Source organism: Schistocerca nitens, chromosome 2, assembly GCF_023898315.1.
Source record: "Schistocerca nitens isolate TAMUIC-IGC-003100 chromosome 2, iqSchNite1.1, whole genome shotgun sequence".
NCBI classification, from domain to species: domain Eukaryota; kingdom Metazoa; phylum Arthropoda; class Insecta; order Orthoptera; family Acrididae; genus Schistocerca; species Schistocerca nitens.
Window position 1 is genome coordinate 669,294,376 of NC_064615.1, and position 15,278 is coordinate 669,309,653.

The following is a 15,278-nucleotide window of genomic DNA, read 5'->3' on the forward strand; positions in this document are numbered from 1 at the left end:
TTGCTGGTGTTTGGGAAGGGTGCGTTCTAATTCATATTTAAGTGCTTACTTCTCGCAGTCATTTTAACGTATCGAGCCTATAATACCCCCAACTGTAGCACAAGTGTCGCCTTTCGACAGTTCGCTTTCCGTTCGGCCGCCATATACGGAAGCGATCTGATAGGGCCGGGCTCCATCGCCAACTGCAGGAGCTTCTGCTCTCACAAATCGGCTAGGAAGAACGTGGTTTGCTCTTCGTAAGAAACTTGAAAGCAACGTCAGCGATGAGGTCAACAGAGGTGACAAATAAATGTTGCGAATCAAGATAATCGCGTCGTTGCAGTAATTGTTATACTGAATGCACAGGACATTTCTCATTTGCATTAGACAACGCTACACGACGATTCGGTGCTTATTTCTGCAGTAAGTAAGTGGGCCGCCTACTTTCCCCCGATCGGATACCGACGTGGACGGATGCCATCATTAAATGATTCACGAGTGGGACTGCAGCAGGGCATTACAGCGTTAACACCAGCCACAGTACGATGCGTTTTCGAATCGACAAACGACTTCTTTCCGAAAGGTCTAGCGATGGACTCAGATTCCGAAGCATCAGACGAGGTGGCCGAGTGGTTAAGGCGTTGGACTGCTAATCCAATGTGCTCTGCACGCGTGGGTTCGAATCCCATCCTCGTCGAAGAATTTTACGTAAGGCATCCATTTCGGATCCCGCCTTCTACATGCGAAACGCTACTCAGTAGCAACAGTGGAACGTGTAGGTGGCAGATAACATCAGCAAGAAATATGAAACTAAACCGCCTACCAGATGGAAGGAAACAACATTCGATTGCGCACGCCTTTTCGAATCAAACATCATCTCAAGACCTATAAAGGAAACGAAGTTTGGCACCTTGCTGGTGTTTGGGAAGGGTGCGTTCTAATTCATATTTAAGTGCTTACTTCTCGCAGTCATTTTAACGTATCGAGCCTATAATACCCCCAACTGTAGCACAACTGTCGCCTTTCGACAGTTTGCTTTCCGTTCGGCCGCCATATACGGAAGCGATCTGATAGGGCCGGGCTCCATCGCCAACTGCAGGAGCTTCTGCTCTCACAAATCGGCTAGGAAGAACGTGGTTTGCTCTTCGTAAGAAACTTGAAAGCAACGTCAGCGATGAGGTCAACAGAGGTGACAAATAAATGTTGCGAATCAAGATAATCGCGTCGTTGCAGTAATTGTTATACTGAATGCACAGGACATTTCTCATTTGCATTAGACAACGCTACACGACGATTCGGTGCTTATTTCTGCAGTAAGTAAGTGGGCCGCCTACTTTCCCCCGATCGGATACCGACGTGGACGGATGCCATCATTAAATGATTCACGAGTGGGACTGCAGCAGGGCATTACAGCGTTAACACCAGCCACAGTACGATGCGTTTTCGAATCGACAAACGACTTCTTTCCGAAAGGTCTAGCGATGGACTCAGATTCCGAAGCATCAGACGAGGTGGCCGAGTGGTTAAGGCGTTGGACTGCTAATCCAATGTGCTCTGCACGCGTGGGTTCGAATCCCATCCTCGTCGAAGAATTTTACGTAAGGCATCCATTTCGGATCCCGCCTTCTACATGCGAAACGCTACTCAGTAGCAACAGTGGAACGTGTAGGTGGCAGATAACATCAGCAAGAAAAATGAAACTAAACCGCCTACCAGATGGAAGGAAACAACATTCGATTGCGCACGCCTTTTCGAATCAAACATCATCTCAAGACCTATAAAGGAAACGAAGTTTGGCACCTTGCTGGTGTTTGGGAAGGGTGCGTTCTAATTCATATTTAAGTGCTTACTTCTCGCAGTCATTTTAACGTATCGAGCCTATAATACCCCCAACTGTAGCACAACTGTCGCCTTTCGACAGTTCGCTTTCCGTTCGGCCGCCATATACGGAAGCGATCTGATAGGGCCGGGCTCCATCGCCAACTGCAGGAGCTTCTGCTCTCACAAATCGGCTAGGAAGAACGTGGTTTGCTCTTCGTAAGAAACTTGAAAGCAACGTCAGCGATGAGGTCAACAGAGGTGACAAATAAATGTTGCGAATCAAGATAATCGCGTCGTTGCAGTAATTGTTATACTGAATGCACAGGACATTTCTCATTTGCATTAGACAACGCTACACGACGATTCGGTGCTTATTTCTGCAGTAAGTAAGTGGGCCGCCTACTTTCCCCCGATCGGATACCGACGTGGACGGATGCCATCATTAAATGATTCACGAGTGGGACTGCAGCAGGGCATTACAGCGTTAACACCAGCCACAGTACGATGCGTTTTCGAATCGACAAACGACTTCTTTCCGAAAGGTCTAGCGATGGACTCAGATTCCGAAGCATCAGACGAGGTGGCCGAGTGGTTAAGGCGTTGGACTGCTAATCCAATGTGCTCTGCACACGTGGGTTCGAATCCCATCCTCGTCGAAGAATTTTACGTAAGGCATCCATTTCGGATCCCGCCTTCTACATGCGAAACGCTACTCAGTAGCAACAGTGGAACGTGTAGGTGGCAGATAACATCAGCAAGAAATATGAAACTAAACCGCCTACCAGATGGAAGGAAACAACATTCGATTGCGCACGCCTTTTCGAATCAAACATCATCTCAAGACCTATAAAGGAAACGAAGTTTGGCACCTTGCTGGTGTTTGGGAAGGGTGCGTTCTAATTCATATTTAAGTGCTTACTTCTCGCAGTCATTTTAACGTATCGAGCCTATAATACCCCCAACTGTAGCACAAGTGTCGCCTTTCGACAGTTCGCTTTCCGTTCGGCCGCCATATACGGAAGCGATCTGATAGGGCCGGGCTCCATCGCCAACTGCAGGAGCTTCTGCTCTCACAAATCGGCTAGGAAGAACGTGGTTTGCTCTTCGTAAGAAACTTGAAAGCAACGTCAGCGATGAGGTCAACAGAGGTGACAAATAAATGTTGCGAATCAAGATAATCGCGTCGTTGCAGTAATTGTTATACTGAATGCACAGGACATTTCTCATTTGCATTAGACAACGCTACACGACGATTCGGTGCTTATTTCTGCAGTAAGTAAGTGGGCCGCCTACTTTCCCCCGATCGGATACCGACGTGGACGGATGCCATCATTAAATGATTCACGAGTGGGACTGCAGCAGGGCATTACAGCGTTAACACCAGCCACAGTACGATGCGTTTTCGAATCGACAAACGACTTCTTTCCGAAAGGTCTAGCGATGGACTCAGATTCCGAAGCATCAGACGAGGTGGCCGAGTGGTTAAGGCGTTGGACTGCTAATCCAATGTGCTCTGCACGCGTGGGTTCGAATCCCATCCTCGTCGAAGAATTTTACGTAAGGCATCCATTTCGGATCCCGCCTTCTACATGCGAAACGCTACTCAGTAGCAACAGTGGAACGTGTAGGTGGCAGATAACATCAGCAAGAAATATGAAACTAAACCGCCTACCAGATGGAAGGAAACAACATTCGATTGCGCACGCCTTTTCGAATCAAACATCATCTCAAGACCTATAAAGGAAACGAAGTTTGGCACCTTGCTGGTGTTTGGGAAGGGTGCGTTCTAATTCATATTTAAGTGCTTACTTCTCGCAGTCATTTTAACGTATCGAGCCTATAATACCCCCAACTGTAGCACAACTGTCGCCTTTCGACAGTTTGCTTTCCGTTCGGCCGCCATATACGGAAGCGATCTGATAGGGCCGGGCTCCATCGCCAACTGCAGGAGCTTCTGCTCTCACAAATCGGCTAGGAAGAACGTGGTTTGCTCTTCGTAAGAAACTTGAAAGCAACGTCAGCGATGAGGTCAACAGAGGTGACAAATAAATGTTGCGAATCAAGATAATCGCGTCGTTGCAGTAATTGTTATACTGAATGCACAGGACATTTCTCATTTGCATTAGACAACGCTACACGACGATTCGGTGCTTATTTCTGCAGTAAGTAAGTGGGCCGCCTACTTTCCCCCGATCGGATACCGACGTGGACGGATGCCATCATTAAATGATTCACGAGTGGGACTGCAGCAGGGCATTACAGCGTTAACACCAGCCACAGTACGATGCGTTTTCGAATCGACAAACGACTTCTTTCCGAAAGGTCTAGCGATGGACTCAGATTCCGAAGCATCAGACGAGGTGGCCGAGTGGTTAAGGCGTTGGACTGCTAATCCAATGTGCTCTGCACGCGTGGGTTCGAATCCCATCCTCGTCGAAGAATTTTACGTAAGGCATCCATTTCGGATCCCGCCTTCTACATGCGAAACGCTACTCAGTAGCAACAGTGGAACGTGTAGGTGGCAGATAACATCAGCAAGAAAAATGAAACTAAACCGCCTACCAGATGGAAGGAAACAACATTCGATTGCGCACGCCTTTTCGAATCAAACATCATCTCAAGACCTATAAAGGAAACGAAGTTTGGCACCTTGCTGGTGTTTGGGAAGGGTGCGTTCTAATTCATATTTAAGTGCTTACTTCTCGCAGTCATTTTAACGTATCGAGCCTATAATACCCCCAACTGTAGCACAACTGTCGCCTTTCGACAGTTTGCTTTCCGTTCGGCCGCCATATACGGAAGCGATCTGATAGGGCCGGGCTCCATCGCCAACTGCAGGAGCTTCTGCTCTCACAAATCGGCTAGGAAGAACGTGGTTTGCTCTTCGTAAGAAACTTGAAAGCAACGTCAGCGATGAGGTCAACAGAGGTGACAAATAAATGTTGCGAATCAAGATAATCGCGTCGTTGCAGTAATTGTTATACTGAATGCACAGGACATTTCTCATTTGCATTAGACAACGCTACACGACGATTCGGTGCTTATTTCTGCAGTAAGTAAGTGGGCCGCCTACTTTCCCCCGATCGGATACCGACGTGGACGGATGCCATCATTAAATGATTCACGAGTGGGACTGCAGCAGGGCATTACAGCGTTAACACCAGCCACAGTACGATGCGTTTTCGAATCGACAAACGACTTCTTTCCGAAAGGTCTAGCGATGGACTCAGATTCCGAAGCATCAGACGAGGTGGCCGAGTGGTTAAGGCGTTGGACTGCTAATCCAATGTGCTCTGCACGCGTGGGTTCGAATCCCATCCTCGTCGAAGAATTTTACGTAAGGCATCCATTTCGGATCCCGCCTTCTACATGCGAAACGCTACTCAGTAGCAACAGTGGAACGTGTAGGTGGCAGATAACATCAGCAAGAAAAATGAAACTAAACCGCCTACCAGATGGAAGGAAACAACATTCGATTGCGCACGCCTTTTCGAATCAAACATCATCTCAAGACCTATAAAGGAAACGAAGTTTGGCACCTTGCTGGTGTTTGGGAAGGGTGCGTTCTAATTCATATTTAAGTGCTTACTTCTCGCAGTCATTTTAACGTATCGAGCCTATAATACCCCCAACTGTAGCACAACTGTCGCCTTTCGACAGTTTGCTTTCCGTTCGGCCGCCATATACGGAAGCGATCTGATAGGGCCGGGCTCCATCGCCAACTGCAGGAGCTTCTGCTCTCACAAATCGGCTAGGAAGAACGTGGTTTGCTCTTCGTAAGAAACTTGAAAGCAACGTCAGCGATGAGGTCAACAGAGGTGACAAATAAATGTTGCGAATCAAGATAATCGCGTCGTTGCAGTAATTGTTATACTGAATGCACAGGACATTTCTCATTTGCATTAGACAACGCTACACGACGATTCGGTGCTTATTTCTGCAGTAAGTAAGTGGGCCGCCTACTTTCCCCCGATCGGATACCGACGTGGACGGATGCCATCATTAAATGATTCACGAGTGGGACTGCAGCAGGGCATTACAGCGTTAACACCAGCCACAGTACGATGCGTTTTCGAATCGACAAACGACTTCTTTCCGAAAGGTCTAGCGATGGACTCAGATTCCGAAGCATCAGACGAGGTGGCCGAGTGGTTAAGGCGTTGGACTGCTAATCCAATGTGCTCTGCACGCGTGGGTTCGAATCCCATCCTCGTCGAAGAATTTTACGTAAGGCATCCATTTCGGATCCCGCCTTCTACATGCGAAACGCTACTCAGTAGCAACAGTGGAACGTGTAGGTGGCAGATAACATCAGCAAGAAATATGAAACTAAACCGCCTACCAGATGGAAGGAAACAACATTCGATTGCGCACGCCTTTTCGAATCAAACATCATCTCAAGACCTATAAAGGAAACGAAGTTTGGCACCTTGCTGGTGTTTGGGAAGGGTGCGTTCAAATTCATATTTAAGTGCTTACTTCTCGCAGTCATTTTAACGTATCGAGCCTATAATACCCCCAACTGTAGCACAACTGTCGCCTTTCGACAGTTTGCTTTCCGTTCGGCCGCCATATACGGAAGCGATCTGATAGGGCCGGGCTCCATCGCCAACTGCAGGAGCTTCTGCTCTCACAAATCGGCTAGGAAGAACGTGGTTTGCTCTTCGTAAGAAACTTGAAAGCAACGTCAGCGATGAGGTCAACAGAGGTGACAAATAAATGTTGCGAATCAAGATAATCGCGTCGTTGCAGTAATTGTTATACTGAATGCACAGGACATTTCTCATTTGCATTAGACAACGCTACACGACGATTCGGTGCTTATTTCTGCAGTAAGTAAGTGGGCCGCCTACTTTCCCCCGATCGGATACCGACGTGGACGGATGCCATCATTAAATGATTCACGAGTGGGACTGCAGCAGGGCATTACAGCGTTAACACCAGCCACAGTACGATGCGTTTTCGAATCGACAAACGACTTCTTTCCGAAAGGTCTAGCGATGGACTCAGATTCCGAAGCATCAGACGAGGTGGCCGAGTGGTTAAGGCGTTGGACTGCTAATCCAATGTGCTCTGCACGCGTGGGTTCGAATCCCATCCTCGTCGAAGAATTTTACGTAAGGCATCCATTTCGGATCCCGCCTTCTACATGCGAAACGCTACTCAGTAGCAACAGTGGAACGTGTAGGTGGCAGATAACATCAGCAAGAAATATGAAACTAAACCGCCTACCAGATGGAAGGAAACAACATTCGATTGCGCACGCCTTTTCGAATCAAACATCATCTCAAGACCTATAAAGGAAACGAAGTTTGGCACCTTGCTGGTGTTTGGGAAGGGTGCGTTCTAATTCATATTTAAGTGCTTACTTCTCGCAGTCATTTTAACGTATCGAGCCTATAATACCCCCAACTGTAGCACAACTGTCGCCTTTCGACAGTTCGCTTTCCGTTCGGCCGCCATATACGGAAGCGATCTGATAGGGCCGGGCTCCATCGCCAACTGCAGGAGCTTCTGCTCTCACAAATCGGCTAGGAAGAACGTGGTTTGCTCTTCGTAAGAAACTTGAAAGCAACGTCAGCGATGAGGTCAACAGAGGTGACAAATAAATGTTGCGAATCAAGATAATCGCGTCGTTGCAGTAATTGTTATACTGAATGCACAGGACATTTCTCATTTGCATTAGACAACGCTACACGACGATTCGGTGCTTATTTCTGCAGTAAGTAAGTGGGCCGCCTACTTTCCCCCGATCGGATACCGACGTGGACGGATGCCATCATTAAATGATTCACGAGTGGGACTGCAGCAGGGCATTACAGCGTTAACACCAGCCACAGTACGATGCGTTTTCGAATCGACAAACGACTTCTTTCCGAAAGGTCTAGCGATGGACTCAGATTCCGAAGCATCAGACGAGGTGGCCGAGTGGTTAAGGCGTTGGACTGCTAATCCAATGTGCTCTGCACGCGTGGGTTCGAATCCCATCCTCGTCGAAGAATTTTACGTAAGGCATCCATTTCGGATCCCGCCTTCTACATGCGAAACGCTACTCAGTAGCAACAGTGGAACGTGTAGGTGGCAGATAACATCAGCAAGAAAAATGAAACTAAACCGCCTACCAGATGGAAGGAAACAACATTCGATTGCGCACGCCTTTTCGAATCAAACATCATCTCAAGACCTATAAAGGAAACGAAGTTTGGCACCTTGCTGGTGTTTGGGAAGGGTGCGTTCTAATTCATATTTAAGTGCTTACTTCTCGCAGTCATTTTAACGTATCGAGCCTATAATACCCCCAACTGTAGCACAACTGTCGCCTTTCGACAGTTTGCTTTCCGTTCGGCCGCCATATACGGAAGCGATCTGATAGGGCCGGGCTCCATCGCCAACTGCAGGAGCTTCTGCTCTCACAAATCGGCTAGGAAGAACGTGGTTTGCTCTTCGTAAGAAACTTGAAAGCAACGTCAGCGATGAGGTCAACAGAGGTGACAAATAAATGTTGCGAATCAAGATAATCGCGTCGTTGCAGTAATTGTTATACTGAATGCACAGGACATTTCTCATTTGCATTAGACAACGCTACACGACGATTCGGTGCTTATTTCTGCAGTAAGTAAGTGGGCCGCCTACTTTCCCCCGATCGGATACCGACGTGGACGGATGCCATCATTAAATGATTCACGAGTGGGACTGCAGCAGGGCATTACAGCGTTAACACCAGCCACAGTACGATGCGTTTTCGAATCGACAAACGACTTCTTTCCGAAAGGTCTAGCGATGGACTCAGATTCCGAAGCATCAGACGAGGTGGCCGAGTGGTTAAGGCGTTGGACTGCTAATCCAATGTGCTCTGCACGCGTGGGTTCGAATCCCATCCTCGTCGAAGAATTTTACGTAAGGCATCCATTTCGGATCCCGCCTTCTACATGCGAAACGCTACTCAGTAGCAACAGTGGAACGTGTAGGTGGCAGATAACATCAGCAAGAAATATGAAACTAAACCGCCTACCAGATGGAAGGAAACAACATTCGATTGCGCACGCCTTTTCGAATCAAACATCATCTCAAGACCTATAAAGGAAACGAAGTTTGGCACCTTGCTGGTGTTTGGGAAGGGTGCGTTCAAATTCATATTTAAGTGCTTACTTCTCGCAGTCATTTTAACGTATCGAGCCTATAATACCCCCAACTGTAGCACAACTGTCGCCTTTCGACAGTTTGCTTTCCGTTCGGCCGCCATATACGGAAGCGATCTGATAGGGCCGGGCTCCATCGCCAACTGCAGGAGCTTCTGCTCTCACAAATCGGCTAGGAAGAACGTGGTTTGCTCTTCGTAAGAAACTTGAAAGCAACGTCAGCGATGAGGTCAACAGAGGTGACAAATAAATGTTGCGAATCAAGATAATCGCGTCGTTGCAGTAATTGTTATACTGAATGCACAGGACATTTCTCATTTGCATTAGACAACGCTACACGACGATTCGGTGCTTATTTCTGCAGTAAGTAAGTGGGCCGCCTACTTTCCCCCGATCGGATACCGACGTGGACGGATGCCATCATTAAATGATTCACGAGTGGGACTGCAGCAGGGCATTACAGCGTTAACACCAGCCACAGTACGATGCGTTTTCGAATCGACAAACGACTTCTTTCCGAAAGGTCTAGCGATGGACTCAGATTCCGAAGCATCAGACGAGGTGGCCGAGTGGTTAAGGCGTTGGACTGCTAATCCAATGTGCTCTGCACACGTGGGTTCGAATCCCATCCTCGTCGAAGAATTTTACGTAAGGCATCCATTTCGGATCCCGCCTTCTACATGCGAAACGCTACTCAGTAGCAACAGTGGAACGTGTAGGTGGCAGATAACATCAGCAAGAAATATGAAACTAAACCGCCTACCAGATGGAAGGAAACAACATTCGATTGCGCACGCCTTTTCGAATCAAACATCATCTCAAGACCTATAAAGGAAACGAAGTTTGGCACCTTGCTGGTGTTTGGGAAGGGTGCGTTCTAATTCATATTTAAGTGCTTACTTCTCGCAGTCATTTTAACGTATCGAGCCTATAATACCCCCAACTGTAGCACAAGTGTCGCCTTTCGACAGTTCGCTTTCCGTTCGGCCGCCATATACGGAAGCGATCTGATAGGGCCGGGCTCCATCGCCAACTGCAGGAGCTTCTGCTCTCACAAATCGGCTAGGAAGAACGTGGTTTGCTCTTCGTAAGAAACTTGAAAGCAACGTCAGCGATGAGGTCAACAGAGGTGACAAATAAATGTTGCGAATCAAGATAATCGCGTCGTTGCAGTAATTGTTATACTGAATGCACAGGACATTTCTCATTTGCATTAGACAACGCTACACGACGATTCGGTGCTTATTTCTGCAGTAAGTAAGTGGGCCGCCTACTTTCCCCCGATCGGATACCGACGTGGACGGATGCCATCATTAAATGATTCACGAGTGGGACTGCAGCAGGGCATTACAGCGTTAACACCAGCCACAGTACGATGCGTTTTCGAATCGACAAACGACTTCTTTCCGAAAGGTCTAGCGATGGACTCAGATTCCGAAGCATCAGACGAGGTGGCCGAGTGGTTAAGGCGTTGGACTGCTAATCCAATGTGCTCTGCACACGTGGGTTCGAATCCCATCCTCGTCGAAGAATTTTACGTAAGGCATCCATTTCGGATCCCGCCTTCTACATGCGAAACGCTACTCAGTAGCAACAGTGGAACGTGTAGGTGGCAGATAACATCAGCAAGAAATATGAAACTAAACCGCCTACCAGATGGAAGGAAACAACATTCGATTGCGCACGCCTTTTCGAATCAAACATCATCTCAAGACCTATAAAGGAAACGAAGTTTGGCACCTTGCTGGTGTTTGGGAAGGGTGCGTTCTAATTCATATTTAAGTGCTTACTTCTCGCAGTCATTTTAACGTATCGAGCCTATAATACCCCCAACTGTAGCACAAGTGTCGCCTTTCGACAGTTCGCTTTCCGTTCGGCCGCCATATACGGAAGCGATCTGATAGGGCCGGGCTCCATCGCCAACTGCAGGAGCTTCTGCTCTCACAAATCGGCTAGGAAGAACGTGGTTTGCTCTTCGTAAGAAACTTGAAAGCAACGTCAGCGATGAGGTCAACAGAGGTGACAAATAAATGTTGCGAATCAAGATAATCGCGTCGTTGCAGTAATTGTTATACTGAATGCACAGGACATTTCTCATTTGCATTAGACAACGCTACACGACGATTCGGTGCTTATTTCTGCAGTAAGTAAGTGGGCCGCCTACTTTCCCCCGATCGGATACCGACGTGGACGGATGCCATCATTAAATGATTCACGAGTGGGACTGCAGCAGGGCATTACAGCGTTAACACCAGCCACAGTACGATGCGTTTTCGAATCGACAAACGACTTCTTTCCGAAAGGTCTAGCGATGGACTCAGATTCCGAAGCATCAGACGAGGTGGCCGAGTGGTTAAGGCGTTGGACTGCTAATCCAATGTGCTCTGCACGCGTGGGTTCGAATCCCATCCTCGTCGAAGAATTTTACGTAAGGCATCCATTTCGGATCCCGCCTTCTACATGCGAAACGCTACTCAGTAGCAACAGTGGAACGTGTAGGTGGCAGATAACATCAGCAAGAAAAATGAAACTAAACCGCCTACCAGATGGAAGGAAACAACATTCGATTGCGCACGCCTTTTCGAATCAAACATCATCTCAAGACCTATAAAGGAAACGAAGTTTGGCACCTTGCTGGTGTTTGGGAAGGGTGCGTTCTAATTCATATTTAAGTGCTTACTTCTCGCAGTCATTTTAACGTATCGAGCCTATAATACCCCCAACTGTAGCACAACTGTCGCCTTTCGACAGTTTGCTTTCCGTTCGGCCGCCATATACGGAAGCGATCTGATAGGGCCGGGCTCCATCGCCAACTGCAGGAGCTTCTGCTCTCACAAATCGGCTAGGAAGAACGTGGTTTGCTCTTCGTAAGAAACTTGAAAGCAACGTCAGCGATGAGGTCAACAGAGGTGACAAATAAATGTTGCGAATCAAGATAATCGCGTCGTTGCAGTAATTGTTATACTGAATGCACAGGACATTTCTCATTTGCATTAGACAACGCTACACGACGATTCGGTGCTTATTTCTGCAGTAAGTAAGTGGGCCGCCTACTTTCCCCCGATCGGATACCGACGTGGACGGATGCCATCATTAAATGATTCACGAGTGGGACTGCAGCAGGGCATTACAGCGTTAACACCAGCCACAGTACGATGCGTTTTCGAATCGACAAACGACTTCTTTCCGAAAGGTCTAGCGATGGACTCAGATTCCGAAGCATCAGACGAGGTGGCCGAGTGGTTAAGGCGTTGGACTGCTAATCCAATGTGCTCTGCACGCGTGGGTTCGAATCCCATCCTCGTCGAAGAATTTTACGTAAGGCATCCATTTCGGATCCCGCCTTCTACATGCGAAACGCTACTCAGTAGCAACAGTGGAACGTGTAGGTGGCAGATAACATCAGCAAGAAAAATGAAACTAAACCGCCTACCAGATGGAAGGAAACAACATTCGATTGCGCACGCCTTTTCGAATCAAACATCATCTCAAGACCTATAAAGGAAACGAAGTTTGGCACCTTGCTGGTGTTTGGGAAGGGTGCGTTCTAATTCATATTTAAGTGCTTACTTCTCGCAGTCATTTTAACGTATCGAGCCTATAATACCCCCAACTGTAGCACAACTGTCGCCTTTCGACAGTTTGCTTTCCGTTCGGCCGCCATATACGGAAGCGATCTGATAGGGCCGGGCTCCATCGCCAACTGCAGGAGCTTCTGCTCTCACAAATCGGCTAGGAAGAACGTGGTTTGCTCTTCGTAAGAAACTTGAAAGCAACGTCAGCGATGAGGTCAACAGAGGTGACAAATAAATGTTGCGAATCAAGATAATCGCGTCGTTGCAGTAATTGTTATACTGAATGCACAGGACATTTCTCATTTGCATTAGACAACGCTACACGACGATTCGGTGCTTATTTCTGCAGTAAGTAAGTGGGCCGCCTACTTTCCCCCGATCGGATACCGACGTGGACGGATGCCATCATTAAATGATTCACGAGTGGGACTGCAGCAGGGCATTACAGCGTTAACACCAGCCACAGTACGATGCGTTTTCGAATCGACAAACGACTTCTTTCCGAAAGGTCTAGCGATGGACTCAGATTCCGAAGCATCAGACGAGGTGGCCGAGTGGTTAAGGCGTTGGACTGCTAATCCAATGTGCTCTGCACGCGTGGGTTCGAATCCCATCCTCGTCGAAGAATTTTACGTAAGGCATCCATTTCGGATCCCGCCTTCTACATGCGAAACGCTACTCAGTAGCAACAGTGGAACGTGTAGGTGGCAGATAACATCAGCAAGAAATATGAAACTAAACCGCCTACCAGATGGAAGGAAACAACATTCGATTGCGCACGCCTTTTCGAATCAAACATCATCTCAAGACCTATAAAGGAAACGAAGTTTGGCACCTTGCTGGTGTTTGGGAAGGGTGCGTTCAAATTCATATTTAAGTGCTTACTTCTCGCAGTCATTTTAACGTATCGAGCCTATAATACCCCCAACTGTAGCACAACTGTCGCCTTTCGACAGTTTGCTTTCCGTTCGGCCGCCATATACGGAAGCGATCTGATAGGGCCGGGCTCCATCGCCAACTGCAGGAGCTTCTGCTCTCACAAATCGGCTAGGAAGAACGTGGTTTGCTCTTCGTAAGAAACTTGAAAGCAACGTCAGCGATGAGGTCAACAGAGGTGACAAATAAATGTTGCGAATCAAGATAATCGCGTCGTTGCAGTAATTGTTATACTGAATGCACAGGACATTTCTCATTTGCATTAGACAACGCTACACGACGATTCGGTGCTTATTTCTGCAGTAAGTAAGTGGGCCGCCTACTTTCCCCCGATCGGATACCGACGTGGACGGATGCCATCATTAAATGATTCACGAGTGGGACTGCAGCAGGGCATTACAGCGTTAACACCAGCCACAGTACGATGCGTTTTCGAATCGACAAACGACTTCTTTCCGAAAGGTCTAGCGATGGACTCAGATTCCGAAGCATCAGACGAGGTGGCCGAGTGGTTAAGGCGTTGGACTGCTAATCCAATGTGCTCTGCACGCGTGGGTTCGAATCCCATCCTCGTCGAAGAATTTTACGTAAGGCATCCATTTCGGATCCCGCCTTCTACATGCGAAACGCTACTCAGTAGCAACAGTGGAACGTGTAGGTGGCAGATAACATCAGCAAGAAATATGAAACTAAACCGCCTACCAGATGGAAGGAAACAACATTCGATTGCGCACGCCTTTTCGAATCAAACATCATCTCAAGACCTATAAAGGAAACGAAGTTTGGCACCTTGCTGGTGTTTGGGAAGGGTGCGTTCTAATTCATATTTAAGTGCTTACTTCTCGCAGTCATTTTAACGTATCGAGCCTATAATACCCCCAACTGTAGCACAACTGTCGCCTTTCGACAGTTCGCTTTCCGTTCGGCCGCCATATACGGAAGCGATCTGATAGGGCCGGGCTCCATCGCCAACTGCAGGAGCTTCTGCTCTCACAAATCGGCTAGGAAGAACGTGGTTTGCTCTTCGTAAGAAACTTGAAAGCAACGTCAGCGATGAGGTCAACAGAGGTGACAAATAAATGTTGCGAATCAAGATAATCGCGTCGTTGCAGTAATTGTTATACTGAATGCACAGGACATTTCTCATTTGCATTAGACAACGCTACACGACGATTCGGTGCTTATTTCTGCAGTAAGTAAGTGGGCCGCCTACTTTCCCCCGATCGGATACCGACGTGGACGGATGCCATCATTAAATGATTCACGAGTGGGACTGCAGCAGGGCATTACAGCGTTAACACCAGCCACAGTACGATGCGTTTTCGAATCGACAAACGACTTCTTTCCGAAAGGTCTAGCGATGGACTCAGATTCCGAAGCATCAGACGAGGTGGCCGAGTGGTTAAGGCGTTGGACTGCTAATCCAATGTGCTCTGCACGCGTGGGTTCGAATCCCATCCTCGTCGAAGAATTTTACGTAAGGCATCCATTTCGGATCCCGCCTTCTACATGCGAAACGCTACTCAGTAGCAACAGTGGAACGTGTAGGTGGCAGATAACATCAGCAAGAAAAATGAAACTAAACCGCCTACCAGATGGAAGGAAACAACATTCGATTGCGCACGCCTTTTCGAATCAAACATCATCTCAAGACCTATAAAGGAAACGAAGTTTGGCACCTTGCTGGTGTTTGGGAAGGGTGCGTTCTAATTCATATTTAAGTGCTTACTTCTCGCAGTCATTTTAACGTATCGAGCCTATAATACCCCCAACTGTAGCACAACTGTCGCCTTTCGACAGTTTGCTTTCCGTTCGGCCGCCATATACG

At 47.8% G+C, this 15,278-nt stretch overlaps 17 non-coding genes across 17 annotated transcripts; all 17 read left to right on the forward strand.

Annotated features, from left to right (window-relative positions):
- The first annotated feature begins 594 nt into the window (after window positions 1-594).
- Window positions 595-676, forward strand: Trnas-gcu (transfer RNA serine (anticodon GCU)). Its single transcript has one exon. It is a non-coding gene; the product is annotated as a tRNA-Ser (tRNA).
- Window positions 677-1,484: 808 nt separating this feature from the next.
- Trnas-gcu (transfer RNA serine (anticodon GCU)) lies at window positions 1,485-1,566 on the forward strand. The gene has a single exon. It is a non-coding gene; the product is annotated as a tRNA-Ser (tRNA).
- Window positions 1,567-2,374: 808 nt separating this feature from the next.
- Window positions 2,375-2,456, forward strand: Trnas-gcu (transfer RNA serine (anticodon GCU)). Its single transcript has one exon. It is a non-coding gene; the product is annotated as a tRNA-Ser (tRNA).
- Window positions 2,457-3,264: 808 nt separating this feature from the next.
- On the forward strand, window positions 3,265-3,346 carry Trnas-gcu (transfer RNA serine (anticodon GCU)). The gene has a single exon. It is a non-coding gene; the product is annotated as a tRNA-Ser (tRNA).
- Window positions 3,347-4,154: 808 nt separating this feature from the next.
- On the forward strand, window positions 4,155-4,236 carry Trnas-gcu (transfer RNA serine (anticodon GCU)). Its single transcript has one exon. It is a non-coding gene; the product is annotated as a tRNA-Ser (tRNA).
- Window positions 4,237-5,044: 808 nt separating this feature from the next.
- On the forward strand, window positions 5,045-5,126 carry Trnas-gcu (transfer RNA serine (anticodon GCU)). The gene has a single exon. It is a non-coding gene; the product is annotated as a tRNA-Ser (tRNA).
- An 808-nt stretch (window positions 5,127-5,934) lies between these two features.
- On the forward strand, window positions 5,935-6,016 carry Trnas-gcu (transfer RNA serine (anticodon GCU)). The gene has a single exon. It is a non-coding gene; the product is annotated as a tRNA-Ser (tRNA).
- Window positions 6,017-6,824: 808 nt separating this feature from the next.
- Window positions 6,825-6,906, forward strand: Trnas-gcu (transfer RNA serine (anticodon GCU)). The gene has a single exon. It is a non-coding gene; the product is annotated as a tRNA-Ser (tRNA).
- An 808-nt stretch (window positions 6,907-7,714) lies between these two features.
- On the forward strand, window positions 7,715-7,796 carry Trnas-gcu (transfer RNA serine (anticodon GCU)). Its single transcript has one exon. It is a non-coding gene; the product is annotated as a tRNA-Ser (tRNA).
- Window positions 7,797-8,604: 808 nt separating this feature from the next.
- Trnas-gcu (transfer RNA serine (anticodon GCU)) lies at window positions 8,605-8,686 on the forward strand. Its single transcript has one exon. It is a non-coding gene; the product is annotated as a tRNA-Ser (tRNA).
- Window positions 8,687-9,494: 808 nt separating this feature from the next.
- Trnas-gcu (transfer RNA serine (anticodon GCU)) lies at window positions 9,495-9,576 on the forward strand. Its single transcript has one exon. It is a non-coding gene; the product is annotated as a tRNA-Ser (tRNA).
- An 808-nt stretch (window positions 9,577-10,384) lies between these two features.
- On the forward strand, window positions 10,385-10,466 carry Trnas-gcu (transfer RNA serine (anticodon GCU)). Its single transcript has one exon. It is a non-coding gene; the product is annotated as a tRNA-Ser (tRNA).
- An 808-nt stretch (window positions 10,467-11,274) lies between these two features.
- Trnas-gcu (transfer RNA serine (anticodon GCU)) lies at window positions 11,275-11,356 on the forward strand. Its single transcript has one exon. It is a non-coding gene; the product is annotated as a tRNA-Ser (tRNA).
- An 808-nt stretch (window positions 11,357-12,164) lies between these two features.
- Window positions 12,165-12,246, forward strand: Trnas-gcu (transfer RNA serine (anticodon GCU)). The gene has a single exon. It is a non-coding gene; the product is annotated as a tRNA-Ser (tRNA).
- Window positions 12,247-13,054: 808 nt separating this feature from the next.
- On the forward strand, window positions 13,055-13,136 carry Trnas-gcu (transfer RNA serine (anticodon GCU)). Its single transcript has one exon. It is a non-coding gene; the product is annotated as a tRNA-Ser (tRNA).
- Window positions 13,137-13,944: 808 nt separating this feature from the next.
- Window positions 13,945-14,026, forward strand: Trnas-gcu (transfer RNA serine (anticodon GCU)). The gene has a single exon. It is a non-coding gene; the product is annotated as a tRNA-Ser (tRNA).
- An 808-nt stretch (window positions 14,027-14,834) lies between these two features.
- On the forward strand, window positions 14,835-14,916 carry Trnas-gcu (transfer RNA serine (anticodon GCU)). The gene has a single exon. It is a non-coding gene; the product is annotated as a tRNA-Ser (tRNA).
- The last annotated feature ends 362 nt before the right edge of the window (window positions 14,917-15,278 follow it).